This window comes from Centroberyx gerrardi, chromosome 11, assembly GCF_048128805.1.
Source record: "Centroberyx gerrardi isolate f3 chromosome 11, fCenGer3.hap1.cur.20231027, whole genome shotgun sequence".
Classification (NCBI taxonomy): domain Eukaryota; kingdom Metazoa; phylum Chordata; class Actinopteri; order Beryciformes; family Berycidae; genus Centroberyx; species Centroberyx gerrardi.
The window spans coordinates 14,138,112-14,161,089 of NC_136007.1; the positions used below are offsets into that span (position 1 = coordinate 14,138,112).

General features: G+C 38.7%; 1 protein-coding gene across 1 annotated transcript in view; it reads left to right on the forward strand.

Moving 5' to 3' along the window:
* Positions 1-8,279: 8,279 nt before the first annotated feature.
* The window catches only part of smpd1 (sphingomyelin phosphodiesterase 1), a 76,556-nt gene continuing 61,857 nt past the window's right edge, over positions 8,280-22,978 (forward strand). The window contains exon 1 of the mRNA XM_071924626.2: positions 8,280-8,285. The gene's annotated coding sequence lies outside the window, so the exon portion shown is untranslated. The remainder of the gene's footprint in view (positions 8,286-22,978) is intronic.

Consider the following 22,978-nt stretch of genomic DNA (forward strand, 5'->3'; position numbering starts at 1 on the left):
CAACACTGGACCCTGATTGGCAGGCGGTCCCAGCTCCCCTGATCCAAATGTCATAAACCTGCTCAGCAGAGGCATCCCAGAAGTTTTCTCAATTGCCTGAGTGGAAGGATTTAAAGACCACATGGAACAGTAATCTGACATCAGTTCATTACAAGCTCCTCTGATAAAATGGGAATATAGATGTGAGTTATGCAACTTGAACAGTCGGAGTTAGCATCTGTTATTATGAAAGCTTGCTCAATGGTCCAGGCAAAATGTACATGGATCGTTCCGTTTTGTTCTGTTCAGATAATAATGTAAAACTGCAATTTAATTTGATTGCCTCACACAATATAATTGTATTATCACGAATCATGATACACATGATAATACAATTATATTGTGTGTAACAGTTTATGATGTTTGCTTTGGCACCCTTGTATACTTTGGCCATGAAAATAGGTGTAAACTATCATGGTCAGTTCAGCAGATAAGGAGGAAATCCCATTTGCTGGTCATGGTGGAAGCTGTCGGTTACCGACCGATCAGTACCATGTTTGTGATGGCTCCACTTCTGAAAATGTTCAGGGCATTGAACTGTACATGTGTACTGATTTCGGTGCTTTTACAAAAAATGTAATGATTTGGCCTATTTTGCCTGGAATAAAATGCTCAACGGTAGAAGCTGATTTCATAAGTATTTGAGGAGAGGACAATAAAGAGGCAATGCTGAAATACAATATGTTAGATTTTTATGACAATACTTGCTGTAACTTACTGGGATAATTGTGCCTTGTTTAAAATCACTATGCTTACAATTAACTAATCTAGTACATGTTACCTTGGAAACAAGCATCCAGTGTAGCACATCAAACTTGCTAGGTGGCAATCAAAATGTTAGGCCTCTAATTGCATCACATTTTGACAATGTCTTCAATAAACAACCTTGGTGAGATACATATAGAACAGAAATCATTTGGGGAGGCATTTGGTTATTAAAGGTCTGACATTGTTTTTACAAAATTTGAAGTGATAATCTGCGAGATTCATATTTGTTCTTGATTTTGTCGACACCTTTGGTGATACGGGGTTATTGCTTTGGTGTTTTGCACTCCATGTAGGCACTGACTCAACATAATAATAAAGACACTCGGGGTAGACAAAAAGACCAAAAGAAAAAGAGCCACATCTCTCCTCAATCCCTTCTCATCTTTGAGTGCTTTTTCTCTTGGAAAGGCAGCGCTGATAGTCACTCCAGCTTTGGCTCGGAGACGGTCGCTTTCCTTTTAAACACACTTGCCTCCCTCTGAGCGATTAATCTGTTTCTTTTTCCTTGGATTCACATTCTCATTCATGTTGCTTCAAAGGTTGATAATTATTCAACATCAGTGAGCCAACACCCAAACATGTATTTAACTTGAATGTTATCTGTGTTCATTTTGAAATTGATTGATTTTTATAAATTAGTGACAGTTACAAACTGTCAGTTGAAACTGTTATTCAATACAATGCATCGAAAGCTATAGTCTCCATCGCTGGATTCATTTGTGATACAATTTGCTGATTTCCTGTGGCCTGCTCTGATTTCAATGTCACACAGCGGCAGAGGATGCATTGGTGCGTAGCGAGAGATGTCAAATTTGAGGTTGAATTGGACAGAGAGAGAGAGTGGGTCAAAATAATGTGGCTACAGGCGAAATGTGGCCATAGACTTCATAAAGCCTATATCTGTCATGACTGTGTAAGATAGGAGTCCCTTAAAAAAAGACATGCCGACAAGCTGCAAGAAAAAAAAGTAAATAAATAAAACACCTTCTACCTTCTGTATGGACAGCAGTGCCATGGAATTAAAATAATTAGAAGTCACTGTTTCAAAAGGCCTAAATATACGATTTGTAAATGTATGATGGTGTTAATGACTGAGCATATTTTTGTTTCCCTTCATACAAATATCACAAGAGTTGAATCAAATACAGTCATGATTTCTTTATGATTGTTTTGACTGAATAATATTAAATCTTCATCACTTGGTTAAACAGCATTCGGCTAAATCCCTAATTTCTTAATATGTAAATGTTTGGTCAAAAGTGCCCATGAAAATGGAAGGAGCATGTAGTGATTTTGCTGCACAGCCAACACATGGTCTTATAAGCATAGATGTACACTGTAGCTAAAGGACGATACCTTATTCAGCCAATAGTAACGCTATGTGCTAGATATAGGCCTGGTTTTCAGTGAGTGTTAATGGTGATGACAGCACTACATTGCATTTTTTCCCTCCCTGTCTTCTTCTTCTTCCTCAAGCTCAATCTTCCCCTTTGATCATAATTGCCCTTGGGAGTGTGGCTTTATAACGCATACAGCATGAACATAGTAATGCAAATTACATATAAAATAATATACCATGTCAAAATTTTGTCTTCCCTTAATAATCCTTGACTGGAAATGAGTAAAAGGTTTGTTTTTGTTTTGTAATGCCTACATAATCATGTGTGTTACACGTATTACAGGTAGCAAGGACTGTAGATTCCCATCATGGTGGATCTCAAAGACACAAGTTTCATTCCTGCTATCATAATACAAAAGCCAATACCAGCTACATTAATTAGGAATTTGTACCATGAGGAATTTAAGTGACTTATTCATATGGAAATCCCAGAATGTAAGTATGTTCCATTTTTTACATTTTGTTTTCTTTCTATTTGGCAAAGCGCATATTAACATGAAATGCTGACTGCATTGAGATGTACAATGTATGCATAATAAAATATTTCAAATGTTATATATAACACAGACCTTGTGTCCATGGAATTGTTTTGAAAGGATGAAGAATGATGTCTGCACTTCTTTGAGAGAAATGAACATTGATGGTGTAAGCGCAGTAGCAATATTCCACTTACATGTCCTCCACCTCATTCAGTTGGTTCACCTCTGCTGGTTTTAAAGCCATCGGCTGACACTCATCCGTGTAGTATTCAACTTCCATTAGCTCTCAGTCATCCATATAGTACTGTACATTTGAGTATACCTCATCTGATTGGTTGACCTGCGGTGAGTTCACTTCCACTTGTTCATAGCCATTTTCACAGTTGTTGCTGGTGATTGATGACTAGAAAGAGAAGGTCTGATTTTGCTGGTGTTGCTGGAAGCCTGTTGGCCAAACTTACACTTCCTATTTAAATTTACTAGGCCATGTAGCAATCTTATTAGCTGAGCAGTGATGAAAGATATTGGACCATGCTGTCTTGTTGGCCACTTGGAGGCTGCCATTGCCCTGATGGGGGGCTGATGACTTAAGTGTTGGTATATAACATTGCCTGACCATGTATTAATAGTCTGAGCCATGTCTTTCGGGTGACCAGTGGGAAGGTGTAATTTCCCTGATTAGCTGGTGGCCATGTGAAGGGGTTCTAGTGGGTGGAGGGGGAGAGAGGGGGGAGGGGGTTGCTTAGTAACAAGGTTGACCCAGTTACCTCATTGGTTGGCTGGCTCAGAGATGAGGTGGGCCCAGCTGTCTAATTGGTTGGCTAGTTCAAAAAGGAGCTATAGGCCCTGCTGCCTGATTGGTTGATTGGCTCAGAAGGGAGGTGGGCCCCACTGTCGGAAAAAGAGTTGGGGCTAGGTCTCTGGTTGGCTGGCTCAAAAAGGAGGTGGTCCCAGCTGCTTAATTGGTTAGGTAGCAAAGAAAGCAGATGGACTCGGCCATCTGAAAGGTTACTGGCTCAGAAAGGAGGTCAGGCCAGCTGTCTGATTGGGCACGCTCGTTTAAGGCCTTTCTCAGGCAGTGACGTATTGGCTGGGCAGAGGCCCGACCTGCCCGCTCTGAATCAGTGATGAACATCGGCCAGTAACCAAAGCAGAAAGCCACATAGCGGAGGACAAGCAATGTGATGAGAAAGCATTAGACAATTCAATGACCAAATGTGTCAAAAGAAACATACAGAAAGTCCATGTACATTTCCTATACGATACGTTTTGTAAGTAAGTTTTGAGAAAAGCCATGTAGACATTCTATAGATATGATGATGTGGCTGTTTAATTGGGGCGTACAACATGTAAATTGTGCATGAATTCTTAGAACGGTTAAAGTTATGGGTTGTCTAAATTAGATTAACTATGGGATACAGGCTAAACTGAAGCTGCAATATGCAACTTTTCACCTTGAGGTAGCCAAGCGTATTGCTAGTCCCACCCTCCTCCCGCTCAGTTGGGCAAATTCCTGCCACAGCACCTGTCACTCATCTTGAAGAGCTGTCTACCTTGAAACAGCATCTTGCCTGAAGCTGAGGTAACCGGCATCCATAAAGCCACAGGCATTGAAGAAGCAGACAGTGAATGCAGGCAACCTGCAATGAAAAAAATAAAATGTTGATGGAATGGGTCTGCTACATGTTTAGCTTTGCTGTTCTTTCTTTTCTTACCACCCCGAAATGTCCTAAACATTATTCAGGCAAATGGGGGAATTTAGGCATTTACACACAGGTTCACAGACAGACACAGACTGATAATGTATAACATATATATTTATTGTAATTTTTATCTCAAAAAAGCATATTGCAGCTTTACAGTTTATGCAGCAACAGATAAATGTTAATGAGTGAAGATTCGACTGCTCCACTTATTACTTATCTGTCATGTTTAGGGGCGGGTTTGTATTGCCGTTGCTGCTGGATTAAGAATGTACTTGATTACCCGTGACGTTACCGGGAGGGTCCCAGCCACCCTTAAACACATTGCTAGTCTCAGAGGGGAGCTGATCCTCACTTTCTTAACCGCCTTTGGGTAGGGTGGAAGACTAATCTTTCCCTTGTCACTGGACTGGCTCAAACATGGACTCGCTGTCCTTTTTATCCCACATATCCTTTTCTCCCAGAAGTCCAGCTCCTCCTCAGATGATGAAAATCCATTTGAGCACTCTTCCTGAGAATTATGCTCAGTGGAATCAGCATCCTAATCATCTGTGGATGAGTCTTCAAGAGTTGAGCCTAAGGCATATAAATAGTGTAATTACCAGAAACCTTGGTGAATTCCAACACTCAACACTGGCGTTTTCAAACCAGGCAAAGCATTTCCCTTCTTGAAATATTACCAAAACACAAAAAAAGTCTAAAATGCCAAAGGTCTTTGTTGCCTATTTGTTTTCTATTTGGGTGAATATGCACCACCAGCCAGTGAAGTCCCCTCTTCAGCACTTAACCCTCCTGTCTGCTCCTGTAGAGCCGTGAAACAGTGGAAGACTGCAGTTGTATTGGACATCTCCCACCTGAATGTGTGTGACTGTCTGAGTGTGAAGCAGGGTGTTGCTTTGAAAGAGCATGTGTGCTGAGTCGACTCTCTGAATAAATAAAAGTTTAAAGAAGTACTGTCCTCAAATCAGTGTAACTTAAGGCGTAACCCAGCCAATTTCCCCACATCTCTTTCTCTCATATAATGCCCTAAATCATTCACTTTGCAAGTACCTCTTAGAGTTTACCAATCACAGATCCATCATACAGTAGATCCTTCATAGCAAGTAAAAGGTGTAGAAATCAGTTGATGGATGGTTGATAATTAGAGGCCGGAGCGATGTGTTTTGTCAAAGCTGATGATGCAGCGCATTTCACACCCTGGCTGCATTACTAAGAGACCTAGTGATGCCTTTGAAGTAGTCTGGCTACTGCCTCAAAATTTGAAGCAAAGCATAAAAGAGTTGAAAAGAAATTACATTACCATTTCAAAGATAGCTGATTCCATTACAGTGAATGCTAGGATTACAATTGTCAGGATTACTCTGTGACATTCGTAGCTTTTTTCCCCTGAACCATGTACCGGTACTAATTCGTCTCGTAGTGTGATGCACTGGACCGTGTCAATACACTGTACAATGATCTAAAAAGTCTAATCTAATCTAATTTAATACCATCCATGGCATAAAGGTTGGACATCATTTCCGTATACTCAGTTATGTAACGAGTGACCCAGGTGTGGAGGGGAGGACCCATCTCTTCCGTTCCCTCATTTACTCACAATCGGTTTATTACAGAAGTAGGCCAACACCTGTAAACATGAAATGAAATGCAAGAATAATTTATACTCGGCTTACCCTCTTAGCATCCATGCTTTTTCTGTAAAGTTAGCAAAAGTGACTTTTTGTGACTGTGATTTTGCCTCCCTGTGTGTCGAGAAAGTTACACTGTGTGTGTGTGCGTGCATGTGTGTGTGTGTGATGAAGGAGTAGACTCGGTTCACTTATTCTGCTCCCAGAGTGCAATTTATTAATGCTTTAAAATGTGCCCTTTGAAGCACCAGCTCATCAGACATTAAAACACATGCTACAGGCATGCTACAGGCTGTAAGGGCATTTGATAAATTATTTAGGTTTACGTATTGGTCTGGCTGGCTTTTTTCATTTTTTATACAATAATGGATTAATAATGGATGGTCTTGGGTTCATGACCAAGATATCACCTGATATCATGCTTCTTATGAGAAACACTGCTTACATCAGTTCCTGCAGACTGCCAAATGGAGTGCAGATATGCAGATCAACAGCCTAAAAACTCTTGTTTATGTATTGCTCCCCATCAGATTTTTTAATGATGTGCTTCATGCTACCACTCCTTTTGATAGCCTTAGGCTACCAAATCAATATAATTACCAGTAGTGATATTTATTTGTGGAAATGAGTTTAATTTATTTACTTAGATCTAACCCCGAGTGAAATTCAGTGTATGTGTTGTAGTGTGCAGGACCAACATAATACTTTACGCCATTTGATTTGCATCATTTGGAAATCATAAGAATATTAGCAGAAAAAAAGGACTTCACTGAGATTTGAAGTACAATGAATCAACTACATTCATTTCCAAAAGTCATAGCCACTGCTCATTTGAGCCAATAAACAAGCCAGCAATGCTTTACGCATTCTACCGGAGAAGTTGGACTGGGGCCACAGCTGTTAGGCCAGTGAGATGCACTGTAAAGAAACAATATGTGCCGAACATACATCAAAACAAAAGTTCAAAGGCGTACAGTCATCCGACCCGTTTGCCAAATTAACCGGGCAGGAGGGAAACCATGTGAGCTAACACAGTGTGCTACAAATCTGTTTACTCTCCACTTACAAATCAAATTATAAATAAATCAGCAAGCAGGAAAATAGCAGCAATTACGTTTAATTTATTGTAAATTACAAAACACACAAGATATGAAATGCACTGTGATGTGAGACTTAATTCTGAAATACAACAAAATGCTTAATGATTTTTGTAGGTGAAAAGTTAGAAAAAAACGTTTCAACATTTTGTTTTACTTGTCTCAACGTGTTTTTTCTATCTCAAGTAATATGTGTGGATGTGGTGATCATATATCATCCCCTATAGATTCAGAGGAGCGGGGATATGTTTGTGTATTATCTCAAAGCCATAGGTGCTAACATTATGTGTAATTTAAAAAAAAAACAAAAAAAACAGGAACACACAAAGGAAAAATAGCAGAGACACAGACATCTAAAAAAAAATGTCATGGCCATTGCACTAGCACAATGGTAAATCAACAGTGGTGAAACCATATAACAGCACAACAAAGAGAGAGACACAGAGAGCACAAAAACAAGGTTTTAACAAATGTTACATTTCCATCTCAAGAACCTACACTGATATCTCTGCCTCTCAGTTCTCTACCCCTCATGAACTAGGTCAGTGTGGAGTAGGATCAAAGCTCATTATATACAGCACATACAAATCAGCAACTGACACTTTGAGCAAAATGGCTGTCACATAATCAGATTACATAAGATGAACTGAAAACAGTTGGTTGGTGACGACTCTTCCCATCATTACTCTCCATTATGTTGTTTGGTACACTGAATGAACCAGATGTGAAATTTAAAAAAAGTGATGTATATTGCTGTGTTATAGACAAACACCTTTTCTATTTTTATTCTGATCCAGTGTCAGTACTCCTAATGCCCCAGACCAAGTACTCGAGCCTACTATTTTTTTTTTTTTTTTTTTTTTCATGCTTGATTTTCCAGACTCACACCTCCAGATCTAGCGGCCAACAGTGTAACACATTGACATATTCATTCTGACATATTTTTCTCACTGTGGAAGGAGAAAAGCTTGTAAAGCTTTGCATGTGTAACTCCCCTGGTGCAAACCTTCTTCTGTTCCAAGACGGAGTGAGAAACAGTGTATGTCTGCCGTCTGACCAAGGTGTGTCCATTTACTGAATGGGGCAAAATAAATCCTTTTCTACTACATATCTGTATCTTTATGTAATCAGGGCCAAATTGCCCCCAAAAGCTCATTAACCAACAAAGAGGTGTTCATTCTCTATTTTACCACATATTCAATTTTATAGATAAAAAACATTCCACTGAATACGGTTAGGCATAGTAGTAAGTATGTGCTGAAAAATCAAATACACATACATTTTGTTCAGTGATATGAATGAATGGCTAGGTTGTATTTGCTGCCTGAACATACAGAGAAAAAACACAGGTTTATCAGTTCAGCTTGAGATGTGTTTTTCCAGACAGTGTCACGCAGTGAAGGAACATTATTGTCAAATTTGCCAAGGATCAATAGAGGCTAATAAGGCCTCGTGTCTCACATGGGGCCCGTCATCAGTCAGGAATTGGATCCCCAAAAGCGTTGTTGTCTAATAATGGTCGCAAGAACCATCATTAGCAGTTTTACCGTGCCGTTGTACTGACCGTTCACAACCTCCATCACAAAGTTGGTTAGTATCAGCTACAGCTCTGGACCTGCAGTAAGTTCCTCGTTAGTTGGTGAAATCCTCTCAACCGTGCCATTGCAGTACTGGCACCTAATACAACCAGGACATGATCATATGAGCTCTGTAACTGCAGTGAATAAATCTATGCATTAAAAACTATATTTTTCAGGGAATATCTTATTCATGACAAGAATATGTAGGCAGTTTTGTGTTTATAGGTGTCGTATTTAGTTTGTGATGCCCTTTTTGTGAGCCTATACTCCAGTCCTCCACTCCTGTTCATGCTGATTAGCCTACGTTTTCTGTAGCCTAGCTTAATCTTCTTTCTTTGTGGCAATAATTCAGTTGTCAAAAAAAGAATAGAGTAAAAAACAAAAAGATTCTTAAAGAACCAGTCCACCAAAAACAAAGTTGATTTGGGCTATTATGCCCACAATCACACATCCTGACACTGTAAACCATGTGTGTGAAGTGATTGCATGAAATGTAATGATGTCATGATGTCTCATATCCTCAAGTATTAAATAGTTTCCTGCTCAATGATGAAAATGTTGCTCAGTGTTATCAGTTATCACCTTCCTTTTATCTCATTAAGAGTTGCATAGACCCACTGGGGCAAATGTTCAGATGTTAGATCAGATGACCGTTCCAATAAAATGATGTAAAGTTTATAAATATAATATATCAAATGTATAACAATGACACATATACTCTTTGTATGAGGAGTTTAATTCCAAAAGGAGATATCTACATAATCATTTTTAAAATGTATTGCTGCTTTATTAGATAGTACACAGTGGAGAATAACAGGGAAGACTGTAGAGAGGATAACATGATAACAGAAGGGCTGGATTCAACTCACAATGTAGATTTTTTTAGAAAACAAAAACTTGGAGAGGGTGCATTTTAAACAATGTGCATTCACAACAGATATAGCAATACAACTTCAAAGGTGATATAAGTCTGCATAACTGTAGTGTTGCCATTCTATGCATGACAAATGCTTGGACACAAGAAACAAAGCTGAATAGATAAGCACTTTTTAATACTGTGCGCTTGTTGAGAATCTTTTTACAGTTCACTTAGTTTCCATTCTGGTGGAAATTATTATTATGCATGCGTCCTTCATAAAGTGCACTTTAGAAGGAGCAGATATATTTTTTAATCTCAACACAAATTTAATCAAAATCTCAAATAGAGAACCATAAAATAAAATAAAGCTTTAAAAGAAAGCTATTATAATGTTAAGAAAAAAAGAAAAGAGTGTGTGTGTGCGTGTGTGTATGTGTGTGTGTGTAGGTGTGCGCGCGTGTGTGTCCAAATGTTCCTAACACATCTGACGTGGTTCTTGTCGGTGAAGAGTCATGGGAAGTGTGTATCCTGTATCCTCCAATGCACCCCTCCCTCTTTGTGTGTGTGTGTGTGTGTGTGTGTGTGTGCGTGCGTGTGTGTGGGGGGGGTTTCCTCCTGGTGCTTATTTATACATTTATTTCTTGAATTAATTCAAATCCCATAAAGACCAGAACTTATCCAGGCCATACTTTATCAGAAGCCATACCTCCTCTAGCTAATATTAAAGTGTGGTCCATGTGATATTTGGCAAAGTCAAAGCTCCCTCAGGCCTTCTCAGTTCCCAAGAAAGGCCTCGCACATATCTGACAATTTTCTATGGAGCTATTTCTAGACCTTTTCTTATGCAACATAGTAAGACTTAATTGTGTAGACTTAATTAAATGTAGATCTGATGAACCTTGATACAAAGTATGAGCTCATCTCCTCCAGTGGCATGAATGCCGTAGGTTTTATTACCACTTACGACTCACATTCATGGTGTATCTTTGCATCCCATTTTTGTATGAATTATTTTGCATGGTGATTATGGAAAAAACATAAAATTTTTCACAATTAGTATGCCGAAGGTAAAAACATCAACAGGTAGTTTATGCAGATTTATTCCTCACACAAACGAGAGGTGAAGGAGAAGAAGAAAAGGGAATGTTATTCATTCGGGTGAGAATCCCTGGCTGCTTTCTACACTGCAAACTTCACTGCTGAGCTGGAGTGTAAACATACAGAAAAAAACAGATTAATAAGAGTTATATGTGTCTTCTAATATTCCCTGTGGAGACTTTATTTTTTTTTTTTAATTCACTGTCTCGCCTCCTGCCCTTAAAGACAAACAGCAATTTTTCAGGTGCTTTCAGCATGGTAAGCCAGTTTGTTTGCAAATTGATTTCATTCAGCTGTATAAATTGCTTTGATCTGGGGAAATGTCCTCCCTTTTGTCATTTTGTCACAGCATAACGCACCACAACTCCTATATTCTTTAAGAAAAGAAAGTAATTGCTGCATCATTAGCAGAGATTTTGTTTAAAGCACATTGATTGTGTTTTGAAACCAAGAACATCGGTACAACTAAACTGAGGACTGCTGTATGCAGAGTGTTGAAGGTAAACCTAATTTAGGTATGTTAACACTGAATGTCATTTAAAATGCTATTTAAGCACTCAAACACCAAAAACCTTCATAAACTGTTTGCAAATCCATTTTGGAACATCCATTAAGTTTTTTTTTTTTTTTTTGGCACACCTAAAACAGTATAAAAACAATGATATTAAAGCTGCATTATTAATTTTCATTATAAAATTTTGCCTTATTTTGAATGTAAGTAATGTGTTAGGGCTCAACAAGAGAAAAGCCACTCATCAGTGCTACATAAGATCTCCTAGTTTGTCCCATTTCAGCTCCTATGGTCGGGCATGACTAGGCGGGAAATCTCAACGCACAGGAAGTGATGCGTGTTATGTATTAGGTAAACAAAGAAGACAATTACACCGTGATCTGCAGACTATTTGCAGTGCAGCATGGCAGAAGCAGCTCTGCAGGACCGTCACCGCCTCTGCCTTCAATCATCCAGATAAAAAATAATTAGATGTTTGGAAAGTCTCCAAGCAAAAAGGAGAGTGATAAGCAGTGAAATAAAACAAGAATAAATATTAGCGCTGCATTTATTCAGTGAAAAGACCTTAAGGAGTGGCAAAGCAACAGAACCAATGCAGCAGCAGAGGCCACTTCTTTTTTAATGGACCAGTAAACATTTTTATTTTCTAGTGATTTTACTCTGAAATTTTGATTACTATCAATCATTATTAGCAGTGTGAATTGGCTGTAGCCTCGTTGGTGCAGTTACAATATGAATAAGTTGTTCGCCTACAACAGGAGCCACCACATAGTGTTGTTTGTTTCTGTATGTGTGCAGCATTTCTCCATGTGGTGAGGCTGAGTTGCTACAGAGAGAGTTGCACAGCTGCAGAAAACAACAACTCCATGTGGCGGCACCGCCTTCTACTATAGTCTAGTTTGCATTTTGGACCTTCACCTCATAACACTTGTAAACTAACAACAGCAAGCCGGAAAATGCACAGCTACGGAAATCTTTTGAACTCTCTCTCTACTTGGGTTCAGATGCTCCGAAACAAGTGCTAACAATACATTTTTATTTTATCCCAAAGGTTTGAATGAGGAGCTAACATTGTCCTGCTTCTAATAAAATTGATTGATGATAATGTGACCATAAAATGTGACTACAATTTTTCATACTGAAGACTGTATATATGCAACTATGTTTGTTGTTTTTTCTTATGTTTATTATGTTCTAAGCACATGTATTGCTTGATTGATAACTGAGGACCCTGGTTGTTGTATAAATATGGGTCATTCCCACTAGGGAAATAGAAACGCTGAGGAAGGCCAAGGGCTGAAACACGTATGTTGCTTTTGCTGCTGTGCAAAGTAAAGACTGTCATAAATACATAATACGTGAGTGCGGACATTTTTCTATAGTTCATGTTTTTTGAGTCGGCACCTGAAGAAGTTTAAGTGGAGTTGAGCATGCCTATTCTCTCTATTTTAATTTTAATTTTAGTCTAAATGGGCATTTTAGCATGTGGAGCTAACTAACTGTAGAAAGTGTTTGTGGAGTAGCATGTGATTTGATCTTTTATCTAAATAAATGGTGCAAAGTCTAATGTTATGTCATGGATATGTCATGAGTGGCACCCTGTGCAAACAAGAGGGATGGACACATTTTTATGAATACTGATTGTTTTGTGAACAGTAATAATAACTTGGATAATTTGGATAGCACCTTTCATGCAGAGAAGCAACTCCAAGTGCTTTCCATATATAATATGCTACTGTTTGGAGTGTCTGACTTTATCATTGCTTTATTTATTTTTTTTTACATGTTGAAGTGTCTCTCTAATAACAGCAATAGAACAATTTCAGAGGTTTTTTTTTTATTACAGACACAGCAAACATCACACAGAAATGTCTTTGGACTGCACAAACAGAAAATAAGTTACAGTAGAAATACCAAGCATATACAATGAAACAATGGGATCCTGAGAATTAGTTTAAGTAGTTTTCCCTCTCAGCAGGTATCAGACTTGAGGTAGTAAGATGCAGTGAAAAGTCCACAACCCCTACGTCTCCAGACAGCTGTGGACGTGCAGCCTGGCATAGAGACAACTATAAGTAAACAGTGTATTGGCTGTGAGTTTCTGTTCTGTTTCTTATATGAACAGATAGCTGCCATTGTCCCTGAAATAAATACAGCCTATATACAAGTCATAGCCTTTTGTTGCCGTTTTGCTCCCATCTACTTTGCTCTACAGTTTCAAACATGGATCATTAGAGAATTGAGTGATGCTTCAGTAGAATTGCTGTCAACCTGTCAAGAGGCAACACTGGGACAAATATTGGATCCCAGCACTTCCCACATATAGCTATATTGTTCATGATTCATGTATGTTTACTGAATCATGATTACACAGCTACAGGGCAGTATCAACATCATTAGCTGGCAAGCTTTCCTTAAAAATGCATTTTACAGAGTAGCATTGATTTTCAGTGCCAGCCACTCGTTCCTAATTTTAGTAAGATAGCTATTTTGACGTTTTGGGGCCACATTATCATTATATGACCAGGAATGTGTGTTACACAAATGGGAAAAAATGGCACAAAGTTACCTGGCTTGAGGTCATTTCCCTTTGTTCCTTTTTTTCTGTCATTAAGAAAAAGTAGTCCATTACAATATCATAACGGTAATAAAACATAAATTTGAAACATCACATTAGAAAAAAAAACCAGTAGAATACAATATAATAAATGACAGTAAAAATGAGAAGTATGGATTTTTAGATTCAGTGAATATTTCCTTGTAATTTAAAATTCTAATAGAAAAAAAAAGTTTAGGTACTTTCTTTATAAGTTTTTGTTTGTGAGTGAAAAATTTTGCGAGGACAACAAAGTTAACATGGTTTAATGGGTCTGTTGGTATTACTGTAGTATCAGATGATATGTTTCAATACAAAGTGGTAAGTTGTATTTTTACAATTAAAAATATAAGTTAAAAGTTTATCCCAAAAGGCACATATCAGTTCACATGTATAGAACAAGTGAAGCAGGTTTTCATCACTATTTCCACAAAAGGAGCAGACATGAACAGCATCACAGTGTTTGGAGATTGTGGCATTACATGGATATATCTTAATATATTTTGAAATGAACGTCTTTGAATTTATTTGGGATGCAATATTTGTATGTCATTAACTGTGCTTTTTTCCAATCAATGTCTTTTCCAATCAATATTTGCACAATGTCTTGAGTGAAATATTTGAGCAATGAGACTTTGTATAGTCTGTCTAAGTTCTGTAACAACAGTTGTGTGTCCCAAAAATTAAATAATTTCTCATTAATTGAATCAAACCATATGGAATTGCTTTTGTGACAGGTTTAAACTCTTTTAAGTGATGATGTTATGAAAACACTTTACCCTAGTTATCTAAGGTAAAGTTTTTATGTCACAATTATTCCAAATAAGAGTTTGGCAAATTTGTGTTACAGCTTATATGTCGCCCTTTCATAAAACCTGTCTGAGTTGAATTTATAGTCTATATTTAATAAAGTGATAGATCCTCAATTATCTATTTACAGAGGATGCTTGTCAGTTCTTCATTTTCTAGGTATTCATACTGTAGGTTCTTTTAGAATTTCCCAGAAGAAAAAAATCATAGAAAGATCAGAAAGATCATAAAAGAAGAAAAGTCCTTGACCTGCAGGACAACTCAAAAATAATCCATTGTTTTTAGGCCTACTAGTCTTTGTTTAGTTGAACAGCTCCTCATTTTACAGAGTCACAGGTGACTCTTTTTCCGGCGATGATGACATCTGGACCACCTTGCCTTCTTCCTTCCCTCCTCTTGTGCTTTCTTGACTAGTGGCCACAGCTTTTCCCAGTAGCAGCAGTGTCTTCCCAAATCAAACCCTTCTTGATGAAGAGCTTGTTCCCCTGTTAGGTGTTTGGAATAGTTGGCCTCTTTCCAAACAGCTCCCCTGTAAATGTGCATAGTAAAACGCATGATGATTGTGCGCAGGGATCCATCTGTTCTCTGTCTGCCTAGGTAATGGACTACATCCGTCACGTCGTTTAGCTTGTGTTTGATGTTGGGAGTGAAGTTTCATCTTCCAGCTCCATCATGCCATTGGTTGTTTGAGGTTCCATCTGCATGAGTATCTCTGTTGCTCGAGGATACCTTCGTTCAGCTTTGTTTTCATGTTGAAGCACGTTGTTTTTTGTTGAAGTTCAAGCTCATGATATTCGCTCTGTGCATGTTGACATCGTTGCCGAGTTGATTCCTGCAGCCGTAAGACCATCGAACTTCTCGGAGGTTGCTTTTGTAAACTCTTTGATAGATGAGACTTTGGCAACAGTGGCATCGTATTAGCTTGTTAGTGATTGAATAGCGATTAAAACTTCCAAGACAGAATGTATTGTTGCATCTTTTTTCCCTCCAAGTCAAGTTTCTCGCTGTTTGTTCTATAACATTGTTCATCTCTTTGCCTGCAAGGATTTCATCAGATTGGCTTCTTTTCTTTTTGCCCATTACGTTTGCAGAATTCTGAAATGTTTGAATTATGAGTCCGCTCACTTTTGTTAACCAGAAAAAACTCTTGAAGTTTTCTGGACAAGGATTGAACGTGTCCTCTCAAAGCGACGGCATCTTGGCCTGAAAAGTAACATCACTATAAAGCGATGGGGAGGGATTCATGGGTATTGGAGGCAAAGACCATTGAACAGTTACCTCTCCCAGCAACAGTTACCTAGGCGCCGCCAAAATGCAAAAGTTACAGTGTAGCTTTAAAGTCATTACGGTCAGTTTTACCACTTAGCCAGCCTTCCTATCCCCCGCAATCCTCCTCACCATCCAGTGTGAACTTTCTGAAAACCTTACAGCTGTTGGCATTTATTAACCTGCTGTTTATTATTAGTGAAGTGTTTTTGCACCACTTACAATATCTGCATGACTCTGTGTATTTCACACTTTTCACACTATGACACTTTTTAGCCTCAGAAATGTATGTTGTCCAAAGTCTATCATTTATTTCATTCTATCTAATCATATTCTGTATAACATCCTAATGGAGCACTGGACCAATGCACAAGAGGTAACTTGCTACAATATATGCTACCATGGTGTTTATTCTGTATGGTCGAATGCACATAACAGTAGAATATTGAATGTATATATTGTAAGAGGGTTTCATTCTAAAATACGACATATTCCATTTTAGGAAGTAGGTAAAATACATCAGTCACACTGAAAGGCAAAAGAGTAAAAGGTGGTCTTTAATCGATATTTAAAAATGGCAATGGATTCTGCTGACCTAACACTTTCGGGAAGGTAGCTTCACAGTATAGGGGTCATAATAACAAAAGCATGATCACCCTTTAGTTTGAGCCTGGACTGTGGAACAGCCAAGAGCCCCTGATCAGAGGACCTAAGAGACTTAGTGGTGTTTTAAGGGCACACAAGTTAAGAGATATACTGAGGTGCAAGAACTTGCTGAGCTTTTTAGAAAATCAGCAACATTTTAAAGTTAATTTTATAGCTGACAGAGAGCCAGCAAAGGGACACCAGGAGAGGAGTGATGTGGTCCCTCTTTTTTGCACTTGTTGGGAGCCTAGCTACTGCATTTTGAATCAGTTGCAGCCATGAAAGGTTTCCTGCATGGGGCCTTACATTTGCTGACCAATTGCCAAGGCAACTTGAGTCTGCAAAGGTCGGTTTTCTGAATATGAGGATTACTGATTTAGTGTCATCGAGTTGAAGGACGTTATGAGTCATCCAACAGTTAATGTCTGCAAAGCTAAAGTGATAAGACTATCTTGGTCATTTGGTTTCAGTGGTAACAATACTGTGAACCTGCTTCACAGTGAAATGAATTGTGAATTTATGATGACATGGCTTAGTGGAAGAAAAAAGTATTGGCCCTAGGATTGAACCTTGTGGTACGCCACAAGTCATATTGGTGTTAGAGGAACATGTATCACCAAAGTTAACAGCAAATGTTCTACCGATGAGACAGGACCTAAACCAGTCGAGTGCTGTTCCCAAGACACCAACCCAATTTTTTAGAAGGTTTAGCAGAATCGTGTGATCAATTGCTACACTGTGATCAATTGTATCAAATGTTGCACTGAAGGATTGAGATTGCGAACATCCCCTTCCACCAAACCTTACCATGTGTCTCAAAAGTTAGCAGATAAAGCAGGAGCCAAAAGTAGAGCCGACATTAGCATTGCAATTTGAAAGATGGAGACTATTGAGACTCAAAACTGATGTCAAATTGCCCATTTTTCTCCTGGACAGATGAGTAATGCTTGCTCGTTGTGCAACCAGCATTAAAAGCAAGCTAGTCATATTTGTTCCATGTCATGTAATGGGATTTTGATATAAAAATAGGAAAAAATAAAAATTTTGAAAATATTTTTGAATTTATTATTAAAAACATGTACATCATGATACTGAGAATCAGGTAACAAGGTGAAAATGTCTCTTTTCGTTTTATTGTGACTTATAGTACAGACTGGAAAGATTTCAGTTGTTTTCTTTTGACCGTTTCAGCGTGAAGGACTACATCAGGTATGGCTGGGATAAGACAGAGTTGCTCATATGAAAGATAATGACCTGGGCAGGAAGAAAAGAGAGAGGGATCTGTGGAAGTCTAACTCTTTTCTACAGTGTATATGTGGCCCACCTGCTGCTAACCCCCCTGCTCAACCTAGACTGAACAAGCAGTTTGATGTGTGTGCTTTTCATACATAAGCTGCACAGATACTTCATCAGTAGCATTGCTGAAACCCAGCAAGCTAGTGCCAGAGCAAACAAAGCTAAGGGCTACACTTTTCAAAGATGATTTTGTTAAAAGGATGCTTCTGAAAACTGGAAATGCAGGGAAAGAGCACCATATAGTCCTTGTGAACACAGTCTCATATATCAATGAAAGCATCAGAACCACCTTGATTGACTGTGGTAGCTCTTTCTGTGGAAATCATTTCTGCGATGTCTGTGTTACAGGTCTCATGCTGTGAGCCCATAAACAGATAAGCATAACAGGATAAAAGAAGAGACAGGAGATTTCAGTGTTGTTTCAGCATGGCAGGATCTCCCCAATGATTTTTTGAAATAATCTAATTTCCTACATCTTTCTCTTTTCTTTTTGTTCAGGTGTCCAAAATAAAGGTTATCAGTCCATATAAACATAAACACATTACTTTCCTGTCATATTCTTTCCGCAATTCAAAAGTTCAATTTCTGTAAAAGCTATACTTTCACATTGGCTATAGTGCATTGCATAGTGTAGCTTTGTATACTGCAAAAAGGGGTCACTGGCTTTAAAATAAAAAAAACTAGCATAAGTCCCAGTATGTAAGACAAAATAACAGTATGGGCCAATAGGCTTCCACTTGTCACTACGGCCCCAGTAAGGTAACCTGCAGGTCACAATGCATGCTAGCTGACCACCAGATTCTTTCTTTAAACCACAGATATAAGTAATGTAAAACCAAGCATACAACACAGAGCACACTGATTTAATCACTAACACAAACAGTGATGATGAAATGGATGCGAGTCAAATACTTGGAGAAGTATCTAGGGTATCTACTATCGATACGTAGTGTCTGACGGCAGAGCAAGGGAGATGGGGCGTGAGAAAAGCAAAATAAAGGCATGAAAGAAGCAAATAACTGCATTCAACTTCCTAGCTGCAGTGAGGTAGAAGTCCAATTACTGCACAAAAAAACTAGCAAAAAAAATGTTCTTCTGTCCTTCTGCTCCCATTTTAACACTTTGTGCGCAAACCTTTGAAAAATGAGTGAGGGACATGGATTGAATGCAAGCAAAGCACAAAATGTGCAGTGTCAGGATTTGTTTATCTGTCAAAAGTAGATGAGCATTTAATTAACTGTTTGATCTAGATTTTTTTTTTTTATTTCCCCAATCTCCGCAGTATTAAAATACTGTATGTCCACCCTTGGCTGACTACATTTTTCATTTCGTTGGCTACTTGTATTTCAAATGGAGAACACTGGTATGGGATGGAAATATGTTGAGATGGAGTGCAGTGCTTGATCTGGAGTTGCTCACCAGACTTGAATGCCATAAATACTGTAAGTGAACCACTTGTGAACTACACTGTGCTCCAGTATTATGAAACAAAGTCCCCCTTAAGGCCCTGACACACCAAACCGACGTCAAAGAACCAGCGGCGACGAAGGCCGACTGTTGCGTCGCCTCACGTCGCCTGTGTCTGGTCCAAAAAGTTGCACTTGAACACACCGCAAAGACTACACCCAACGGCCAACTAGCACGTACGTTCTGCGCCTGCGTGAAGGGAAATAACCATATGTCTGATAAGAAGTTGCAAATGGCACTGGCGTTGTCAGCCCTTGGTCTTTGGTTGTGGAAGAAGAAAGGAAGAGGCGGAGGCGAAAAATAAATAATACCGCACTAAATGGGTGAAATCATGAATAACGTTACTCCAGCGACAGGCTCAAGGGGCTTTCCCGAACCTGTCTCGAGAGCTGGAGATAAATGAAACCTCCGATTTTAAAAATTTCGCTCGGCTCTTTCCTGTTCAGTTCCACATGTTGAAGGAATTTATCAGTCCAATCATCCAGAGGCAAAACAACGAACTACCAATCAGAGTGATCTCTCTCACCGACGGCTCCGACGCCGATTCAACATGCTCAATCGGCCGAAAAGCCGCCGACAGGGTCCGACTAGTGCCGATGGTGCGGGACACACCGCAAAAACTAGGGACACCGACGCTTACCGACGGCCCGACATTGGCCGACGGCCGACTGTTGGTTTGGTGTGTCAGGGGCTTTACACCATAAAATCTCACTGAGATGTGTCGAAGCATCAGAACGATTCTGTAATAAAAATATTTTTCACAGCCCTTGGCTACAAACTAAAGATTGAGTCTGAGTAATAAAAAAAGAATATTGAACAAAATGTTCGCCCGTAATGGAATTTAGCTGAAACAGAAGATAGAGGTGCATAATGTACTTTTGCTGACTAGACTTTTTCTGATGTTTGAAATTTACACCTTGACATCAATTTCTATACCTTTTCAAATTAGAGTTGAGCACTTTGACACAGTGAATCCCAAACAAATGCACACTAGAAAGCAAAAAGTCATAGGGAGCAGTGGTGGAGGAATAATTTGACTGCAGATAGAAAGGTTCCCAATGAAGTGTTACAGCAGGCGAAGGGACAAATACACGACCTGTGCTTCCATGAATCCAAAGCTAACTCATGCTGTGTTCTTACTGCCTCTCAATTTCTTTCCTGTTGCACTACCTGAAATGTATGGGTTCAAATTCCAGTAATTTTAAAGCTTGGCACATAACATCATGCAATTTCCCCAACAAACTTGTTTCCTGTGTGGTTCGGTGCGCATGCACAGTAAGAAAGGGATTGATATCATGCTGCGTACAGGATAGACTTTACTACACACATTTTCTTTTAAAATCAGAGCTCTAAATCTCCAGTAAGTTTTGGAGTTTGACCTTTCTGAGTGTTTGAGCATGTTTGTAAGTCGACACAATCACCTACTGTAGAAGAGTTTCAGGATACTAGATATTAGAGTTTTGTGTTTCTTTAGTCAGTAGCAGCTTTGTTATCTTGTCATTGCCACCAATTTGAAGTGTTTCAGAACAATGTATCTTACCAAAGTGTGATCTTCTAGGAGGTGAAGTGAAAAAAATTCCCAAAGAGAACCTGCTGTAGAATAGCATTTTGTTTTCTTTGAAAAATGAAGTCTTCACAATGTTAACAGAATGTTTATGGCTTAGTGCAAATTTGTAATCAGCAATGTATTACCTACATTTTGGTATAATCATGTATGTTCTTGAGAGTATACAATATGTAGATGGAAAATAAGTTTTCTGAACTTCAGCTAAAACTTCAGGTGTATTTTACTCCCGTGTTTACAAATGTTAAGAAGCCTTTTCTAACCTCAAAATGCTTGTAGGAGTCATGCTGAGCTGTCACATATTGTCTGCAGGCACTATACCTTTATCACAGATTAAGCTTTTAAGCAAGGTCACTTGGTGATCTATCTTAGAAGCTGTTTATCTTTTTCTATGTATTCATCTGTATGTAACTTTGACTTTCAGTTCTCCATCGGCAGAATGTGACCTATGAAATGAAAGGATAGGTCGCATTAGAAAAAAAAAAACTGACGCTTTAATTACAGCTTATTATGGATTCGCTCCCACATATTACTTCTCCTTCACTCCTTCTCTTGCCCTCTTCGACTTCTTGTCTGAGGTAGAAGGATTTACATTCTTGACATGAGCACCATCATACTTCCTTTTATACTTGCAGAGACAGAAAACAGAAACTATCAGTGGATCTTCGCGAGACACAATTACCTTTTCTTTAACGAAACAGTCAACACTTCAGAATTAGTTGCTTTCAAATCACCAGGTTCAGGTCTAAGATCCCACCTCCCTTTGACATTGCATTGTACTGAAAAAGGGGCCGTGCCAAACTAGTATCTGAAGTACTAAGCTGCTCATGTGACCTGACCCGGCTGAGCCTGGCAGTTCCACTTCTGGAACTGATTCAAACCTCCAGCCTCTGATCACAGTACACCCTGGAGGGTAGAGAAAGACATATTTTACTACTGGAAATGGGCATTCCACTTTAATTAATATGGCGTTAGAAGAAAAAAGAAATTAACAGAGTAATAGTTCACTGATGTGGGAACAACAGGCTTAAAGTGATAATCTGCTAGATTCTTTTTTTAGTTTTTTCTTGATGACATCTTTGGTGATAAACTGCCATTGCTGTGTTGTTTTGCACTGTGTTTTCCAGCAATCACTGCAACAGTGTGGCCAGTGCTTTGACGTCACTGGACTGACAGCAGCTCCCACACCCCCAAATAAACAAGCATGGGCTGTTCTGATCTGTTCTGATCTATTACAGTCATTAGCCACAAGCAAATACCCAACTGATAATAACATTAAATCAATTAGACAGCAACTGCTTACAGTACAATTAGCACTAGACCTAGGTTAGTACTTTGCAAATAGATAAAACAAGCTGCAACTCAATGTAGACACTGACCCAACATAATAATAAAGTTACTCAATGGAAACTGCAGGTAATAAACGATCATAAAACCCAACAGAAAAACAATCACATCTGCCTCTCTCCTCATCCCTTCTCATCTTGGAGTGTTTTTAATCTCTGAAAGGCAATGGCAAAGGCAATTTTCTGGTGATGCAGGTTGAGTTGAGGTTGGCTATCGCTGGTCGAACTACTGGGTTCTTCTTCTATTTATTCTGAGTGAGGTATTCTGGGTATAAGTTGAATCACTATTGTGTTATAACGGATATGTATTTATATAAAAATGTCATGGATTACTACTTTGAATTTGGTAGTAAAAGATTTCTAAGAGTTTCACAATCACAGCACCCTCTTCATTACAGTGTTTCTGTAACATATACCATTCATGACAGTGACTGTTAAACGTACATTCACCTATTATTATATATTATTGTATTTATTAATAATATTACGTGTGATTATATTTACAATTTAAAAAAAACACTCTGTAGTTATTCCAATACCATAATGTATGAGCAATAACTGCTGAATTAAGAAATGGTAAGAGTTAAACATTGCCTAGTAGTAGGAGTCTCAAAACTTGTCCTTATTATGGGCACACCACACTTTATTTTGCCATGTGCAAGCTGTGCCAAGACACTACTGTGTCAGACATTCAGTACTTGACCTACAGTATGTCCACTTAGTTGATGTTCAGCTCACTTAAGGCATGCAAAATATCCTGAAGGATAAGTTCACATTGCCAAATAAGCTGCAAAAATTCAAACAAAACCCCTTGGGCATACAAAATA